A 19,065-nucleotide genomic window follows, 5' to 3' on the forward strand; every position below is an offset into this window, starting at 1 on the left:
TTATCTTTCATCCTTTTTATAAATGTGATTACCTATGGTATTTATTTTTAATGTCTTGCAGAATGTAATTCAGAGTATTTATTACCAAAGAATCTTTAACTGGATTAGCCTGAGTCCTTACACTTTTACAGTCAGATATTTTTGACTCTTCAGATGTTCATGTTATTTAAAAAATGCCTTATTGTTCATTTGTCATTAATACTTTTTAATCCTTTTTTCTTATGATTCATTACTCTTTCATTAAGCTAACATACTTAAGACTAAAAGAATCCATTTAATTAGGGATCAGGTGTTACTTGCTAAAACTGCCTTTTTTTCCCCCAGAGTATAGTCTTTCTTGAGACTATCTCCCTTTTGTAATTGGTAGTACAGTTTTCTAAAACAGGAAAAATTTCTGCAATGATCAGAAATATGCTCTCCCCCATATTTTCATGCAAAATGGGGGGGTTGATTTATTTTATGAAGTTTCAAAAATGTGTCTTGAAGAATCTATATACTAGAGAAAACAGAAGTTTTGAAATACTATTTATTTTTAAACTTACTCAAATCCTTTTTATCCTCTCAATTTTTCAGATTCATTTTCCAGTTGGACAAAAGAAGGAATTATGGTAAAAATTAAAGCTCAAAAAATAAAGGTAAAAATAAAAATTTCTCTGGCCTTGCATGTCTTTGACTAATTAGCTTGAACACTGAGATAAGTTGTATTTTCAGAATGTCACTCCTTACTATATTCTTGTCCTGATTAAAGCTACTACTTTAAGATTCAATATCCATTGTCTTGTGTGAAGTTTCCTCTCTCCTTCCATTGTGCTTTGTCCCCTGAAGTACTTATTTGTATCATCTTAAAATACACTACTTCGACATTTTCAATTATCTGATGTAAAAAAAAAATCAACTAAATTTTGTTATATAAGGGCAAAATTTGTGCTTTATTAATATTATTGTCATTTTTAATAATGCATTGGTTAGTGCTGACAAGTGTTTATATAAATGAGTTAATCAATAAACTAATTTCCTAAACACGTAAGGAGTCATAAAAGGCTGAAAAGACGGTACAATATTTTTATCAATTACTTTCAAATGTGTCTAGTCCTACTAGATACTCTGAGATCTGATCCATACTGGTTGTAAATTGAAGGATAGAAGACTTGTAGACTAGAGTCTCTAGGTCAATAAAACATAGAGTTGCAATCAAGTTACATAATATTCTTTGCATCAGTGCATCTTCTGAAAATATAATTGAGTAATATAAGTGCTTAGTTCATAAGTATGCTCTGAGGATGGAATGAGGCAAAGGATATATGGATTTAACATAATCTTTGATACATTGTAATAATAAAGTTTATATCATTGTCCAATTAATGGTAATCCAATTTACTACCATATTGGTTGGGTGCTCATAATACACAGTATGTTTAAAAAAGTATTCTGATAGAGTAACTGGATGCTTTTGTAGCAAAATACATTGAATCACTTGAAGACAACCATGGCAACACTATTGGTGAGATGTATGTATCAGGTGAGGGTGTCAGAATCTACCAATGATTTATGAATGGTAAGGACTATTATTCCCAACTACACTTCTTGCATTATTCAATTATGCTCTCCAAAAATAGATTCATGAGGTCCATAATTTCATTTCTTTTTATACCCATAAATATGTGCAACACAACAAGAACATATATTGAACATAGATTATATAGAGTTAAAATTCATTTGTACCCCTGGTATGAATGGCAACTCTTTTTAGAAGCTATTGGGTTCCTTTATTTGTTAATTCATATGTGGTTACAAGAATCTACATATACAGTCTGATAATGATTAATTGATAAAGACAATATTATAATACAATGATATGTTAATGATACAGGACATTTTAAAATGCCCTTTTCTATCTCTAATTTTTAGACTCCTCATGTAGCTCCTTCCCAAACAAATCACTACCTGTGTTTCCACATTGAGATACTGGTTACAGGAGAGTGGCGTGGCGATAGGAGGGAAGAAACTTTGGTACCCAAATACCGGGATCCACCTCTACAACAGGATCCTATGCTCTCTTTTGACCTATCTCTCTTAAGTTGCTATATTTCCACTGTGTTTGCAATTATACAATGCCAAATGTGATTTCTTATTACTCTATGTGCTATTTCTATACACCTGCCTGCAGTGGTTTTGACCACAAATGATATCTCCTGCTCACATTATTTTCTAGAGTAGCATTCAAATTTTATCCCTGATTGAGTAAATCTCAACTTTTGGAATCTCTACTTTTATTTTCAGTAGTTGATAACAGTTGTGAACATCAAATAGATTGCCTCTCCTCATGTTTTTTTTTTTTTATAGAGGCATGTTTTTATTTATTTATTTGTTTGTTTGTTCGTTTTGTTTATACATGCACTGGGTACAGTCAGAAGCGCGGGAGGGTGAGAGAATTCACCAGAGCCAGAGCAGGGAGCAGAGCAGGCAGAAGGACCGAAGTACACTGCTGAGGGGAGCAGCGGGCGGCAGGAGAGGTCTGCGCGCCATGTGGGACCCTCCTCCGGTGGCCGGGGAGCAGCCGGGGATCGAACCGGCGCCGCAGAGGTCGCCGGCAGCTTTGCAACCCAGCGCTCAACCGCTGCGCCACCGGGGAGGCCCCACCTCTCCTCATGTTTACCTCAATGACTTCTCTAGCATGTATTTATGAGGAGTTCCACTAAATTATATTCTCAGGTAATATCATTTTACTCACATTTTCTTTGAAAGGATCAATAACAAAGACAAATACTGGATCCCAATAAAAACAATTCTAAGCTTGCCTCATTTCCACTTTCCAAGAATTGTATGTAAAGTAATAGTCACACTATCCAGGATTTTAATTTCTTCATGGCCTTTTCAAAACCTTCCATTATATCTTTGTGTAAAATCCAGAGCAATACATGCTGAGTTTAGTGAAGGGTTTGTAGTTGGTTAAACAAACATGCCGCCAGAGTGCTAATTAAGCAATTCAGTAAATAGTTTTTAGTTAATAGCAGATTTTACTTATAAGATTTTTCCCCAAGCATCCAGGATATAAATCACACAAATGGATTTGCTATCGGCAAGGTGTGAGGTACATTTTTAGAGTATATTAGGATGACTTTAACCTTCACTTAATTTTTTGAATGGACATATAAATAGCTTTTTTATTAAATTTACAAGTATGAAAAGATGAATAATTAGAACTACTTGCCTAATGTAATTAGGATTTAAAAAAAATCAAAATCTAAGTGGAAAGTACAGCTATGAACATAGTAGTACATGTCTTTTTGTGTTAGTATTTTCATATCCTTTGAGTAAATACCATTGCTGGATGATATTGGAATTTCATTTTTAATCTTTTAAGTTATCCCCATACCATTTTCATAGAGGATGTAACAAATTGCATCCTATCAACAGTGCATGAGTATTCCTTTTTCTTCACATTCTCAGCAACATTTATCATTGCCAGTCTTTTTGATATAGGCCACTCTCACAGGGGTGAAGTGATATCTCATTGTGGCCTTGATTTGCATTTCCCTTATAAAAAATGATCTGGAACAACTTTGCATGTGCCTGTAGCCTTTATGAATATCTTCTTTAGAAAAATGTCTATTTAGGTCTTTTGCACCTAGCATGTATTTATGAGGAGTTCCAGTAAGTTATACTCTCAGGTCATTTAATTTTTCTTACGTATTCTTTGAAAGGATCAACAACAAAGACAAATACTGGATGCCAATAAAAATAATCCTTAACTAGGCTCATTTTCACTTTCCAATAATTATATGTAAAGTACAACTATATTCACATTATTTATAAGGTTGTCTGTTTTTGTTTTTGTTGTTATTGTTGCTGAATTATATACATATTTTATGTATTTTAGGGATTATCACCTTGTCAGTTGTGTAGTGTGCCAAGTCATGGAACCAACCAAAGCACCCAATGACAGATGGGAAAAATTGTGAAATATATACTCAATGGAATACTACTCAGCTATTAAAAAAGATGAAATAGCAGCACTTTGGACAACAACATGGATGGAACTTGAGGTGATTATACTAAGTCAAATAGGTCAAAAATTAAAAGATTGGTATAGTATGGCTTAACTTATCTGTGGAATATAAATAATAAATAATACATAGTGGTAAAGCACAGTAAGAAAAATTATTAAAGCTAGTGAAAAACAGTGTGTTACAAGAGGAAGTAGGGGTTAGGGGAAGGAAGAATTTAGGGCACTGACATAGGAGGTTTGGTGAAAGATGAACAAAGCCTGTTCACAAAGTTATATATACATTTAAATAACTGAGATATTACTAAAAATGTAAATAAATAGTCCTCTCTGGTGGCGCAGGGAGTTGGGATGCAACCTGTGAAGCTATCCGCAGCCACAGCAGCACAAGCTAGAATCCTAGCCGGCCAAGGAGCAACCCACATGGCGCAGCAGAACACTCCTGATTCGCCCACTGCTCCCCTCAGCAGTGTATTTCAATCTGCTTGTTCTGTTCCCCACTCTGTCTCTGTTGAATCCTCTTACCCCCCCACACCTCTGGCATATACCCCAGTTCTTGTATGCATAAATAAATGTCTTTAAAAAAAATATATATATATATAAATGGAAAAATCTAAGAACAATCTCCAGAAGTAAAAATTAAATGTGCATCCATTTTCATAAAATTAACCATACAAGTATAGTATTAGACTCTTTAGTTCTATAGCTGTTTGTGTGAAAATATAATTCAGGAGGTTCAGTAACTTAAAACATTGTTCAAAATATTAAAGTAACGGGCCTCCCCGGTGGCGCAGCGGTTCAGCGCTGGGTTGCGAAGCTGCCCGCAGCCTCTGCAGTGCCGGTTCAATCCCCAGCTACTATCCGGCCACCGGAGGAGGGTCCCACATGGCGCGCAGACCTCTTCTGCTGCCCACTGCTCCCCACAGCAGTGTACTTCGGTCCTTCTGCCTGTTCTGGTCCCTGCTCTGGATCTGGTGAATTCTCTCACCCTCCCGCGCTTCTGACTGTACCCAATGCTTATATAAATAATAAATAAATAAATAAATAAATAATTTATAAAAAATAAAAAAAAAAATAAAGTAACATTAACTCATTGATAGTAGTATACTAGTCAAAACCTGAAATGTGCTTAGTTTTTCAGTTCTGTTTCTGGTGTACTGAAAATAAACACATATCCTAAGGAGAAAGTCTAGAAGGAATGGAGTATGTACATAATACCATCAAAATATAATTTAATTAAATGAAAAATTTTAATCCAGTGAATGGTCACAACATCCATCTTTATATATTTAAAGTACTTCCTTGGTTGTTTTTATATTTCTTTGTTTTCCCCATCAGATAGGAAAAGCTAAAGCAAGAATGAAAACACTATTTGGAAAATATATACGTAATTACTAGGATATGGTTAGTATATGTAGAATTGACCAAAAGTGTGAATGACATCTCACTTCCCCCATCAGGAAAAGATTAAATAAAAAACAGTAATCAAGATTGTTGGAGGAGATAAGATTCATTGGATTAAGTGTATTGCTAAGTGCTAAATGCGTGTCTATGAAAATCCTGAAAAGAAACCTGTAATACCTCCAGACCATGTTGTTCAGGTCAGTAATTTGACACCTGAATTAAACCTTTAGAGTATAATTAAATTACTACTTTATGTTAATAAAGATGACTAAAACGTAGACTCTCAGTGTAGACTGGTAAAATGGCGGCAGAGTGATGCTGCCAGGCTCTCCTATATTTACAAGTAGTTCTTGGCAAAGACAATTCTTCCTAAAAACCAAACAGACATGACTATGACATACCTAGGAGCAATGGTCCTGTGGAAAGGGGTAAGAAAAACTTTACTTGGACTATTAGCAGTGATACAACACGAGTATATCTCATGTGGAGGAGGGGTAGCTGCCCTAGGGAGCCCCTCTACTGTTGTTGACACAGAGGCACATGCCTACTTCCAGAACAATGGAGACTTAGCATTGCAATAAACAAGGAGGTGCACAGAATACAAGTTGCACTATTTGAGAACTATAGAGAAATGCAGAGTGATGATTACTGGTCTGAGCCTAAGACTCCCAAAATAGAACAGCTAGAACACAAACCTGGAGGGATAGCCAGGTCAGACCACCTTGTCTCCTCCGAGATGAGGCTATTACTTGTAGCCTGAGGGTGTGATATTCAAAACATCTGCCACTTGCCCTCCTCCATTCCCCAAGGCCATAACCCAAGGCCATAACCACCACCACAACTGAAAGCTTTTAATAATCAGTTTAAATACTTGGATCTTAACAAAAGGAGAAGCAACCATGATTAAGGCTCTGTACTGGAAAAGCAAACAGAAAATCCCTGCCTCATGGCCCAGTTTCAACTCTGATCAGCACTGGATCTAGTGCTTAAACATAGCAGGCACAGGACTACACAAGGCATTTAGGCCTTGGGGTTGGCCTACAGGCCCTAGAGATAGGGATAACCAGATCCCTGCCACATAGCTCTGACACCCACAACACAATAGGAAATTTGAATCTTAATGCTCTCAAGAGGCAACCTTTCAGTGCCTATTGTCCTGTTCCCTTATATCATTACCCCTTGCTGGTAACTGTCCTCTGGTCATTGGTACAAGAGGAAAGGCAACAGTCTGAAAGTTTATTCTTATTACAACATATAAAAGCGAAAACTGAAGAGATAGAGAACACATCACAAATGTTGGAGACAAAAGGGTAAAATATTACCAGGTAAGATAAGAGCACTAAGATGTGCTGACTGTTAACTGAAGTAATGATTCTAAGATTTTAATATAGACATTAGTTCTCATATTACATGTTTAAATAGAAAGAAAAGTCCTCCCAAACCCACTGTGCTGTTTACTTAAAGAAAATATACTTTTACATCATCAGGAAGAGTAGTGAATAAATTGATATTGAATATGTTCATAGAATAGATAGCAGGTAAAGAATGACCATAAAGTCTAAAATCCAAAATGATGTCCCTTTCCCTGATGCTTCAAGGATGTGATGATTTTAATGTAAGGTCTTCTGACGCCACATTACTGTCTATCTCTATACTCCTTGGCTAGGAGTCAAACATTTAAGTCATCTGCTGTCTCTGATGTGATCAAGTACTCTATAACAAGAGCAATTAATTTATTTGTTTTGCAGCTACTAAACCAGTTTCTGTCCACTTGCTACTAACTAGCAAGTGCCTCCAACTAGCTGTGTTTCTTTGGTATATAACTTACTCTCCTGTGTTCAGTGTCTTATCTGTAAAATTATAGGGTTAGGCTGGCTGTTTTTAAGTATAGTATATTTACCCTCTGAAATTCTTTGATTCTCTGTCAGAAAAGTCCAAACAGAATCTACTTTCTCAGGGGAATTTTGATGACAAATGGCCTCTACCTTTTATCTACTCTGCCACACCAGAGAGGCTTATACTAGTCTCTCTTCATCCTGTTATGTATAGGAATCATAGCTTTTCATAGGTACTTACCAGAAAGCCTTTAGTCAGTGATTCTTCTGTTTTGCTTTCCAAGAATTCAAGGAATTTGAAATCCAAAGACAAAAAAAAAAAAAAGAAAAGAAAAAAAAAGGCCCTTTTGAGTTTTGCTTTTTAGCTCTCACTGGAGTCAAATAAATAAAACTCAAAGGTTAGTGCAGCAGCCTGGGTCCTGCCTTGGTTTGATGGCAGTTTTGCCTTATCAGAAAGCACCCAGAAATGAGTTTCCTGCATGATCTCTTCGCGTTTTCAATTCCCCACCTGCTTCTTAGGACATGTGTAAAATATATTTTGCTTCTGCTATCTCCGGTTTTAGCATTTTCCCATTTCCCATTTTTAAGCTCATAGAATTTTAAAGTAGCCAATCCTTTTCCTTAATGAATATTTTAAAATAATTTGAATATTCAAAATATAGCAAAATAGTTGAAAGAAAAGTTTTTCCATAAAAACAAGAACATGTTTTACAGACTTCACACTTGTTCCTTTTTTTACTTGCTCTAGTCTAAAATGACTTTGGGTATAGACATAAACCTAGCTACCAGCTGTCCAGATTTCTTTCACTAAATTGTCTAAATTGAATTGTTGTTTGATGTCAAGAGGCTAACTTCTGATATTTAGAATTTTTTAGCAGTAATGTTCTAGGTATTTTCTGAAGAGATAGAAATTATTGAAAAAGTCTGATCCATCCCAAGAGAACTCATACACTATATCAAAATCCAAAATTGAAATAGAAACCACACAATAATTTCAACAAAAAAGTTCAGTATAAAGAATTATTTAGCTATACTAGACATGTGGAAAAATTAACATAGTTAACAGAACAGTTTTCTGAGGATTATTATTCTTTGATTGGCATCTGGAAACCAAAATTTTGAAAGTATTTTTATCATTCCCTAATAAGAACAGCTGACTGTGCTGAAACTGATTATGCAAACAAAATGTTAAAATCTGGAATTTTGGCACCTATGAGGCAGAATGTACCTATGTGATCAGCCTCCATTAAAAACCCTGGCTGTTGTTTCTAATAAGCTCTCTGGTAGGCTATACACCACAAGTGTTGTCACAATTTGGAGTGGAAGGAATTAAGTGAATCTGTGTGACTTGGTGAAGACCCTTGTAATTTTTGTGCCTGGTCCCGTGTACCTTTTTTCCTTTGCTGAATTTTCTGTGCATCCATCCCATGTAATAAATATAAACATTAGTACAATGTTATGCTGACTCCTGTGACTTCTCCCTAGTGAGTCAAAGAAACTGCAGAAGGTTCTGGGAACCACTGACTAACATACTAGGTTACTTTAAATATGTAAAGAGAACTCTGAAGGATATCATACAATACAGACAGACTATCACAGAGAGAAATTCAGTACCTCAATGCAAACTTGGAAGGAAGACCCTGTCTCTAAGACTGGGCTTCTGACCTCATAAAGAGATATATTTGCATCCCAATGAGTGACAGAGTTTTGCATGATTTCCCAGGCTAGATATGGTCTATAGTTACTGGGCAAACAAGAAATAGCATTACAAAGTAAGTTTGGTGGGCACAGAGAGCATGAGTATCCCCTATTAGATGCTTGAAGTTCATGTTCTGCAATGGGAAAACCAGCAGAAACAATGAATGCTTTGAAGCTCAAACTCAGACTGTTGCATCAGAATGCAGAGGCCAACTAGGCATGGGCTCATGAGCGCTTGGTGGTTCAATGCCTGTATCAACAGGACCGTGGCAGATAATCTCAGTGATAATTATGGCTGCAAGGTCAAAAGGTTTTGCTCCCTCTAGGTTGTAGCTGGAGAGAACACAGCCAAGAAGAAGCAAGAAAAAGCAAACATAGAACTTCGGAATAAGAAAAATAACTTGCCCTCAATTCTTCCTGAAATGCCCCTCTAGCCCCCTCTACTGACAAAGTTTAGCATCATGTTCACTGCAAAGGAGATTTGCTGAAAAGAGCCCCTGTCATTATCTCAAATCAGATACTGATGGGTGAATTTGCATCTAGAGGCAATAAGTTGATAACTGGCTGGTACATAGTGAATGCATCTCAAAGACCATTAAACAAACTCCTTTTCTTTTAAGCATTCAAAATTGCCAGCTGATGTAAATCAAACAAAATAGATCATTTTATTTCTATTCCCTGCAAATAAATACAAAATAAAATACATTTAGTTTTCTCCTTAGTCCAGGTTTAATGTCTAAGTACATTATTCTTCTAGAAATCCTCGTAGTTTTCCCAAACATAGTATGTCTTTGACTTGTTCATGCATTTTTTAAATGGTACATAAAACTTCAGGGTAATGACTATATATGCAATTTAAATTCTAAAATAGTCCAGAAGTCACTAGTCTTTCTTTGTTTCACTGTTTACAGTAAACGAGTACTCAGTGAATGCACAGTAACACTCAACTAATTTAGTGTCAAATGAAAAAAATGCTATTTAATTTTTAATTTGTATTCTGCTTACTTACTATTCACATTTTACTCAATCTGAGCAATACAATTAGATTTCCGTATTTTTTCCCTTTATTTTGTTCTCTCAGGCTACACTGAATATTTAAATAAGAAAAAAGTGTTATTGATTTTCTCTTTTTTTTATCCCGAAAATGTTCTTGGTCTTATTAGGTTAGTGAACTTATTTCTTACAGAACTTACATTCCCAACTTAAATTACTTTGTACTACAACCTAATGTCCCATGCAATGATGTTATACCTGTATTTGTGTCAAATCTAATTATGAAGACTTGATTTGCGTAATGTGCAAGAAATTATTTCCACTTTCCTTACCATGCAAACAGATCAATTTTCTCATTAGCCCTTTCCATCAGTTCTGATTGCTTTAAGCTTATGTTTTTCATATTACTTTGTTTCCTAGTCCAATTTGATTCTTACCTCAAGTATGGAAAGACTGACTACATTTCAGGGGATATGCTGACAGATAACTGTGTAAATCAGTAACAGTGCAACATTTTTCATTACTTACTTTTCATTACTTATATTGTCCCTTCATAGCTTTTCTATAGTATCTAATTTGCTGGAGATTTCTTTTTACCTTTGTTGATGTCAGAATTCAGAAGAGAACAAATAAGGAGAACCACAAAGTAGGTGACAATAAAAGATGAAGAGGAAGTGGGAGGTATAATTCATTTTAGGAGCAAAGCTTTGGATGAAAGAACTTAAGGAGACTTCTTCAGGCTCTATTTCTTAACAAAAGGAGTTATGTGGTGGTGCATAATTTTCCCACAGATCTTTTGTTCTTTGATGTGTTTGATGCACAAATAAAAATGTGGGTTGAAAGTTTGCAGAGTGGAGTTTGTGTGTTTACAAAGGGGACTGTAAAGTGAATGTGCTGATGCTTGTGAAGTCAAACACGCTGTAGATAATGGCACTATTAGGAAGAGACACTCAAAAAAAGATTTGCAGAAACCCATATGCTTATTCTTCTATGAATGTCAGGTTTTGTTTATTGTCTGCTTATTATATACTGTTCACCAAGTGCATATTCAAAGTGTTTCTTAAGAAAATGCTCTCTACTAGGAGAGTTGATTCTTTTTCATCAGTGGACAAACTGAAGTAGTATTTACATAATGAAAAATATAAACACAAGTTTAATGATTATTTTCTTTGTATTCTGAATTTTAATTTAGCTGGTATTAAAAAGCAGCAATAAAATATCTCTTATCTTCCTCAGAGTTTCACTAGAAATACCTGTGTAGTTTCTAGTTTTCTTTTTCAGTCACCGTTTATGGAAAGTTTTATATGACATCTGTATAACTCTTCCGTATGTGTATGTATATATATGTAGAATCAGTAGAACTTAAACCTCAAAATTCCCAGTGATATAATCCAAATATTTCATGTTTAAAGTCACAAACTACATAATTCCTAGAACTGTTTACTTCTCTATTCTTTCCTCCCACAAAATCCTTTAAATTTCAGGGGTGGAATCAGAATCATGGCAGTATGAAGAATGTTTTGCTGTCATTGTTATATCTGATGGCCAGCATAATCCAAAGTGTGATAATATTTAAAAAATATATGCTGCAAGAAAAGCAAATAAATTTAACAATGAATAGCTTCACTGTTCCCACCTTAACTCAGATCCTATTCACAAATGAAAATGTTCTGGTATTCCAGGGCCTGACTATCAGAAACAAGTCAAAATTAGAGACATGATTTTTATTTGATCTAGTCACCAGTGAAGAATAGCATTTTGAACCTGAATTGAGGTAGAATAAGTCTCAAATGTAACAGGGCGAGCAACTTTACTGTCCATGAGGCATAGTCCAGAATCAATTATGAGCTTTCCACAGATATACATGATAGAGAACAAGATTATTTACTAGTGCTGGATTCTCTTTTTGGACAAATAAATTCTCATCTTTATCTGAAGCAATGTAGCCTTGGATCCCAAAAGGTGTCAAGGGCATTGGCACAGTTTTTATTCTCATCACAATTACAGAGTTACTCTTAGAACGACCATATCATTTACCAATGAAACAAAAACTTCACTGAGAGTGGAAGTGGTTCTGGTGATCATGACAGTGGAAAACAGAAGAAAACCAGAATGTAGGAGTACATTTACCCTAGTTCAAGTTTGCTAGAGAAGACTCTTCTGTGGAAGAGCCTTCACTTATTTTGAGATTTTGTATTTCTCTTTAGAGAGGCCAGGAAGTTACTGACTTCTGATGATATGGTTCTGCTTCTGTTTGAAACAAATTTCACACAATCATCAACTGATTAGGTCTCTTCTCTTTATTTTGTTCTTTTTGTATGTATAAACTTTACTGCTTATGACAAACTATCCCAAGCCCTTAAAATTATGCACGCTAAATAACTGTTTTTGGGTATGTTATACATATTATGTATTTGTATTGTGATACCATTTCTAGAGCTAAGTGTTGGTTTTCTCTGTCTTTTAAATGTTTTTTTTTTTTTTTTCCCCTCTTTCATATGGGACAGACTTGTCTTACATTGCTGCTTGCATTTTAGTCTTTACATTGGACAGACTTGTCTTACATTGGTCTATCTTCAAAACTGTATTTTCCTTGACAACTATCATGAGTTTCTACGCACATATATGAAGGGCATAAGGATACCAGTTTCATCCTGATGGGACTGTGCTGTGTCTCAGGGCTCCAATGGAGGACAGTGGTGATAGTGGAACAAGAATCAATCTCTCTTTTTTATACCACCATCCTTACCATACCACAATCTGAAGTTGAATGGCAGTATTGATCCTTACGGGACATTTGGAGCAAATCAAAATATATCAGAGTATGCTTTTAAGTCATGTACATTTTTCACTACCCCTTATCCGCTTAACCTCCCAGTGGAAAGATTGCCTACACACACACAACAAACTTGGACTGTTCTTTTTCTGGTTAGAAGTTGTGTTAAATGGGCCTCCCTGGTGGCGCAGTGGTTCAGCGCTGGGTTGCGAAGCTGCCTGTGGCCTCTTGCAGCGCCGGTTCGATCCCCGGCTGCTCCCCGGCCACTGGAGGAGGGTCCCACATGGCGCGTAGACCTCTCCTGCCGCCCGCTGCTCCCCTCAGCAATGTAATTTGTCAGTCTGCCTGCTCTGCTCTCCACTCTGCTCTCCACTCTGCTCTCCGCTCTGCTCTGGCTCTGGTGAATTCTCTCACCCTCCCGCGCTTCTGACTGTACCCAGTGATTGTATAAATAAATAAATAAATAAATAAATAAATAAATCTTTAAAAAAAAGAAAAAAAGAAGTTGTGTTGAATGCTGGCAAATTAAAATGACTAACCGAATAGTATTTTGTTGTTCTTGTTGGACAAAATTTCTTTGAGATTGCTATTGATGTTTATAATTATTTGATCTCTAGATAAATCATCCTACTAACAATGAATCTCTGTTGTATTTGGTACACATTAAAATTTACCACTTAAACTAATTTCATATTTCAAACAGAAAGTAGCTACTCTAATAGAAGACACTTGTTGGAAAATGCAAAGTTTCAAAATGACTACAAAGTGAATGTTCTAAAAACCTGAGAAATATAGTTACCAATTCTGTTATTTGAGTTTGAATATTTTTATTTTGCTAATCACTCTGGGCAGAACATATTTGAAGGTGATCAATGTGGCCATTATTTTCTAGCCAGTAGTTTACTGAATTTTTTGTAAAACATGTCCTATGATCTCAGTTTCACAGGTAGCAGTGTACCTAGCTCCTACTTCCTAGACTCAAGAAAGCAAACATTTGTAGCCAAAGGAATGTCAAGAAGTGCTCAGCAGCAAATTTGGATGACACCTCCTTTTGTTTCATGGAAAGATTTCCCAGGGTCTGGAGGGAGACAGCTGGAGGCAACTATGGAGATCTAATTCCATAGGTAATAGCAGGATGGACACCTGTTGTGGCAAAAGGAATGCCATGCAGAGCAATAAGGGACCTCTAATTCTTAATGGAGTGTGAAATTCAACAACCACACTTCCGGGCTTCCTGGCCTCAAGCCACCATTTTTTGTTTGTTTGTTTGCTTGTTTTTCCATCAGGACTCTAACCTGAATGAGATCTCTATTTAAAATGTTTTTCATTTTAACTGAGGACAAATGTCTGTTTAGTAACAGAAACAGAAGATGGTGACAATATGCTCTGTACATATATACCTGAATGACTTGTGGAAGGGCAGATTTATATGCTTCTGCCCATTTCTTCAGGTGGAGAGACCATCATCTGAGTTATTCTGCTGACCCTGCTTTGCCTCCTCATTCCTTTACCTTTTGGACAGGAATTCTCATTTTGGAAGAAAAAAAAATTAATCTTGCTTAGTTCAGATCCTTGCTTGTATTTATCTATGGGATATACCTGTGTAGTGGAAATGCAAGTTCCCTACTGTTTAGTGTAATAAGTTTTATAGATATATGGTTCTTGAGGGGGCAAAGGTTTTCCATTTGTGCCCTAGCTAGATGTGAATATTCTTTCTGGGTCACATTTTTGGGTAAGCCCATTTGCTTAACAGACCAAGTCATATCATAAGATTAGCTGAATATTCTCTCTTTCACAGGCTTTAAATCAGTTGAGTTTAATAAGGATGTCGGTGATGCTGATACATATTTGATCCCATAAAATGCAAACACTTCTCCTCAGTTTTTCCCTCTTCCAGAATCCTTAAAAGCTCGTTAAAAATTATAACATAATTTCCATGATCTACTCTCTAAGAGAATTTTATGTGAAATGCTCTGATATCCTTTACTATAGAATACTGACACCTAAAGCATTCTTTTTCTTACTTGCACATTAGAGTTTAAAACTAGTTACAGCAAACACAATATATATTTTGTATTAAACATAAAGTACTAGTAAGACTTGTCTGATCAGTCTTATTATTGCATTCTTAGTAAGTCTGAAATCAACAAAATAAACCAAAAAAAATTGTGACAACTTTACTGAAAGATTCAGGTTGACATTTTAAAACTTCCTTGAGCTAAATCACCAAGATACATTAACAGAAAAAAAAAAAATCAAAGCCAACTAAGAGCTTATGAAAGACAGAGTAAATCCTTTAGGATGATTAGTTCAGTGAAATGTTAAAAGAATATTTTGTGTGCATGTCAGGTCTCTTGCTAGTCTCAAACTAGCAATTTGGATTCACTTCATTATAGCCACTGAAGTACCTTAGCAGAGGCTGGGAAGAGGAGTGAAGAGCCAGAGAGAAAGAGCAATAACACTTAAATGACGGAGTTGCTCTCATAATTCAGCTCCAGATAACTCAAACAAGCACCTTGCAAATGACAGTGCAGGGCTGAGGTAAACTCAAAATGAATGAAAATGCATAAGACACACAAGCCCTCCAGAAGCTCCCTGGATGAGTCTCAAAATGAATATTCTGAAGATGTAACTCATTTCTCTCTTTGTCTCAAGAGCTGATTCTTCCATTTTAAATCAAGGATGCTTTTGAAACCAATAATATCTTACACTATGGCTGTATTTTATGGTAATAAAAGTGGTCATATTTTGTTAAAAACACATGGGATTTTATATATTGGTAAATTTGTTAATGGTAAACTCTTATTTTTTTAAAAGCGCATTTAACTATTTAATGCAATTTTCCTATGGCAGTATCATAGCACTTTTTGATGATCTTATTATGTATGTATGTGCCTGACTCTTTTCAAGGAAAACATGATATTCAAATGAATACTGTGATGATAATAAATAAATTTGAATTGTTTAGTAAGCAAAAGAAAAGAAAAGGGACTTGTACAACTCTGGATTGAGTTGGACATGAATAATTCTAGCTCTAAATCTTATTCATTGAGTTACATAGGCAATTAAGTTAACCTCTCTGTTCTTCTATATCCTAAACTGTAAAATGGGAATAAATTAGTATTAACTGCAAATATTTCTATGACTATACATATAAATGATAACAACCTATTGAATGATATTTAGTTGTACAATAAAACCAAGTGCAGTTAGTGATTCTTCTGACCTCCACTCTACTGTGCACCACAGCTTCAATCTAATGAGGAAGACAATACTAATATTTCTAGTTTCCATTCTCTAAATACTCCCTAAGTGTTTGTACATATTATCTCCTTTAATCCTAACAAGTATATGAAGTAGGTCCCCATGGTATTCTCATTTTATAGATAATGTGGTAGAAAAAGAGGGCTTAAATAACTCACCCTAAGTAATACATAACATAACAGATATTCAAATCCAGGAAATATGACACCAGAGCTTATCTCAACAACCATGAGTCTGCCCTACCATCTGGATGATTATCACCAGTAGAATATTTAGTGAGCATTGACCAGCAGCGTATTCATCTGAAAAAATGGGCTGGGTAATCTGGGTAGGGAAGAATCCTTACACTAACTGGAAGGAACTCAAAAGAAGACTGCTTTTTAGATGTATAACATAAGGCAAAGCCTCAGAACTTGTCTAATACTAAAACTCATTTTTGAAAGAATTGGTGTGTGTGCATGTGTGCATGTTATAAAAGATAAGATTCACTAAATATATTAAAATTACAGAATTTAGACAGCAGTCCTATTAGTTATCCCTTAATAGCATGAAGAAGGATTGAATCTTCAGGTGATCACTCCTGAATTTGTATTGGTTCACTAGGGTTATCACAACAGAGTATCATAGAGTGGGTGGTTAAATAACAAAAATTTATTTACTTACAGTTCTGGAGTCTAGAAGTCCAAGAATAAGAGTCATCATGATTGGCTTCTACAGAGGTGTCTCTCTTTGGCTTGAGGATGCAAGCTTCTCATTGTGTCCGTACATGACCTCTCATCTGTGTGCCTTCATTTTTGTGTTTTCATCTATTCCTTTAAGGGAACCAGATATTTTGTATTACAACACAATCATATCATCTCATTTAACCTCTTGAAAGATCCTTTCTGTAAACAGTCTCCTTCTGAGGTACTGAGTGTTAGGACTTCAACATGTGAAAAGGTGACAGTGGGGCAACATTTCACCCATGATACTATACTTTCCATAAGTGTATGGGGCTATGCTAAGGTCTGTGGGGATAGTTGACTAGAACTGATCAGATTAAGATTGAGAAGAATTCATAGAATAAAGGCAAAAACCAAAAGTGTTTGCTTCTTTTTTTTTTCTTTTTCATCTATGGTGAAAATGGAGGAAGGAATGCCCATTAGTGGCTGTATTCTGGATTATTCTCTACTGGTCCCACTGCCTGAAAAACAACTGAGAAAAGTCAATGTAAGGACTGCAGATGACTGGGATATCTTGGAACTATTCAGTAATTAGTGCTGATATATCCAAACTTGACACAATGGTGGTTGTTGTTTTAAAGGAGTCACTAGGACCGAGTATCTTGCAAAGAAGACTGAATATGGTAGACTCTTTTCACTGCCAAATTAGCAGTCATTTTCCAACTATTCCTTTGTTAAGTATCTCTTCTTTTTGAAAGAATACTACTTCTGTTCAGAAATATGTAGTCCCATTTTTTGGTAAAGGCTAATCTCTTCAAGATCCAAGAATGGATTACCAATCATCTAAACTGCTTATTCTCTCTGCTAATCAGTGGCTTAGAAAGGGTAACCATTTATTTAACCAAATATACATTAAGGAATATATGCTGGGTAGATCTGTTAGAAAAATCAAAATCAACAAAAACTATGAACCAGAGACACTTTTTGGGGGGTGGGGGTGGGAGGGGAGGGATTGGGGTCAGAATGGGGGGATTGCAATTGTATGGGGAATATAAAAATAAAAAAAAAAGACAAAAAAAAAAAAGAGAAATGGGTTCTTCATCCTGAAAGTGAGAAAACAAGAAAAGAAAGTTATTTTCCTGATTCTGTATCCAGTTGTGTTGAGGATGTGCCATCTGTAGCAGCAACCATTTTGCAAATATGAGAGAACTTAATATATTAAATTCAATGGTGCACACCAAAGAATTCATTTCTACCCAGACCTGTGAATGTAAAATAATTTGGAATAAAGGGCTTACAGTTTCTAATCATATTGATATGAGGCCATGTTTGATGACAACAGGATCCAATACAATGGCAATGTCCTTAAAAGAAGGAAATGCAGATATAGAGAGACACACCAGGAGAACTAAAGCAAAGATTGGATTAATACAGCTGCAAGTTAAAAACTCCAAACTTCCAACAACAAGGTAGAAGGAGAAAGGAAGCGCATGGTCCTGTCAGTACCTTCCTAATTAATTTTTGGACTCCAGAATAATAAGACGGTAAATTTCCACTTTTTAAAGTTACCTAATTTGTGACACTTTGATACAGCAGTTCTAGGAAACTAGTATACTAAACATGTATACTAGTATACACTGTAATGGCAGGGAGAGAACCTAGGTCCTTAATGATGATAGTAAGACTGGGATAAAAATATATTGCTGGTCTCTTGTTTATTAAATAAGATTTTTTTCTTTCTGTTTTAACAATTTCTATTTGTGTTTCAATGGTTTTGTCGATACATTCCAAAGTGAAATGCAATTATGAGGTTTCACAAATATTTTTGGAAGAACTCTTGGAAATATCCTGGTATTCCCTCTGCTAGCCAAACATGTGGAGACTTCAAGTGTAGAGATTTTGGGGGTTAATATAAATGCGACCTCATGTGTTCTCACAGTCTGGTGAAGCTTTGCACTTACCATTTACATTCTGTTACTTACTGTCACTTCACAGTTATCTCACATTGGTATGGTCCAGGGAAAAGAATATGACATTTGCTTGGTGGCCAAACACCATACAATTCCATTTGCCTTGTATCAAGTAAATTCCATTTGCCTTGTATCAAGATCCTAGCCTGAGTTTTTGATTAAAGATAAAGAGATGCAAAAATACCCAAATCACATGCAAGAAAAACAAAATGTCTGCTTCTTCAGATAGTTCTATTTTTGTGTCTATAATTCTGCTCACCAACTGCATGTGTAACCTTTCTTTAAATTTGCAAAATAATTCAGAAGTTTTCATGCTGCCAATTGCTAATCAAACCTTCTTCATCAACATCCACGCCCTCTTCCCATTTGTCATCTTATTCATACATTGCAAACAGTAGCTCATGCAGCTCTCTCTTCTCTTTGCCTCAGGAAAACAACAGGCTGTGTAACCAAAGGG

The 19,065-nt window shown here is 35.6% G+C and overlaps 1 long non-coding RNA gene across 1 annotated transcript in view; it reads right to left on the bottom strand.

Annotated features, from left to right (window-relative positions):
* Positions 1-19,065, bottom strand: part of LOC129146491 (uncharacterized) — a 473,759-nt gene that overhangs the window by 180,966 nt on the left and 273,728 nt on the right. Inside the window, exon 3 of the long non-coding RNA XR_008553288.1 lies at positions 16,640-16,788. This is a non-coding gene — a long non-coding RNA (uncharacterized LOC129146491). The remainder of the gene's footprint in view (positions 1-16,639; positions 16,789-19,065) is intronic.

The sequence above is a fragment of the Talpa occidentalis genome, unplaced genomic scaffold (assembly GCF_014898055.3).
Source record: "Talpa occidentalis isolate TD23 unplaced genomic scaffold, MPIMG_talOcc4v2.1 talOcc4.2, whole genome shotgun sequence".
NCBI lineage: Eukaryota > Metazoa > Chordata > Mammalia > Eulipotyphla > Talpidae > Talpa > Talpa occidentalis.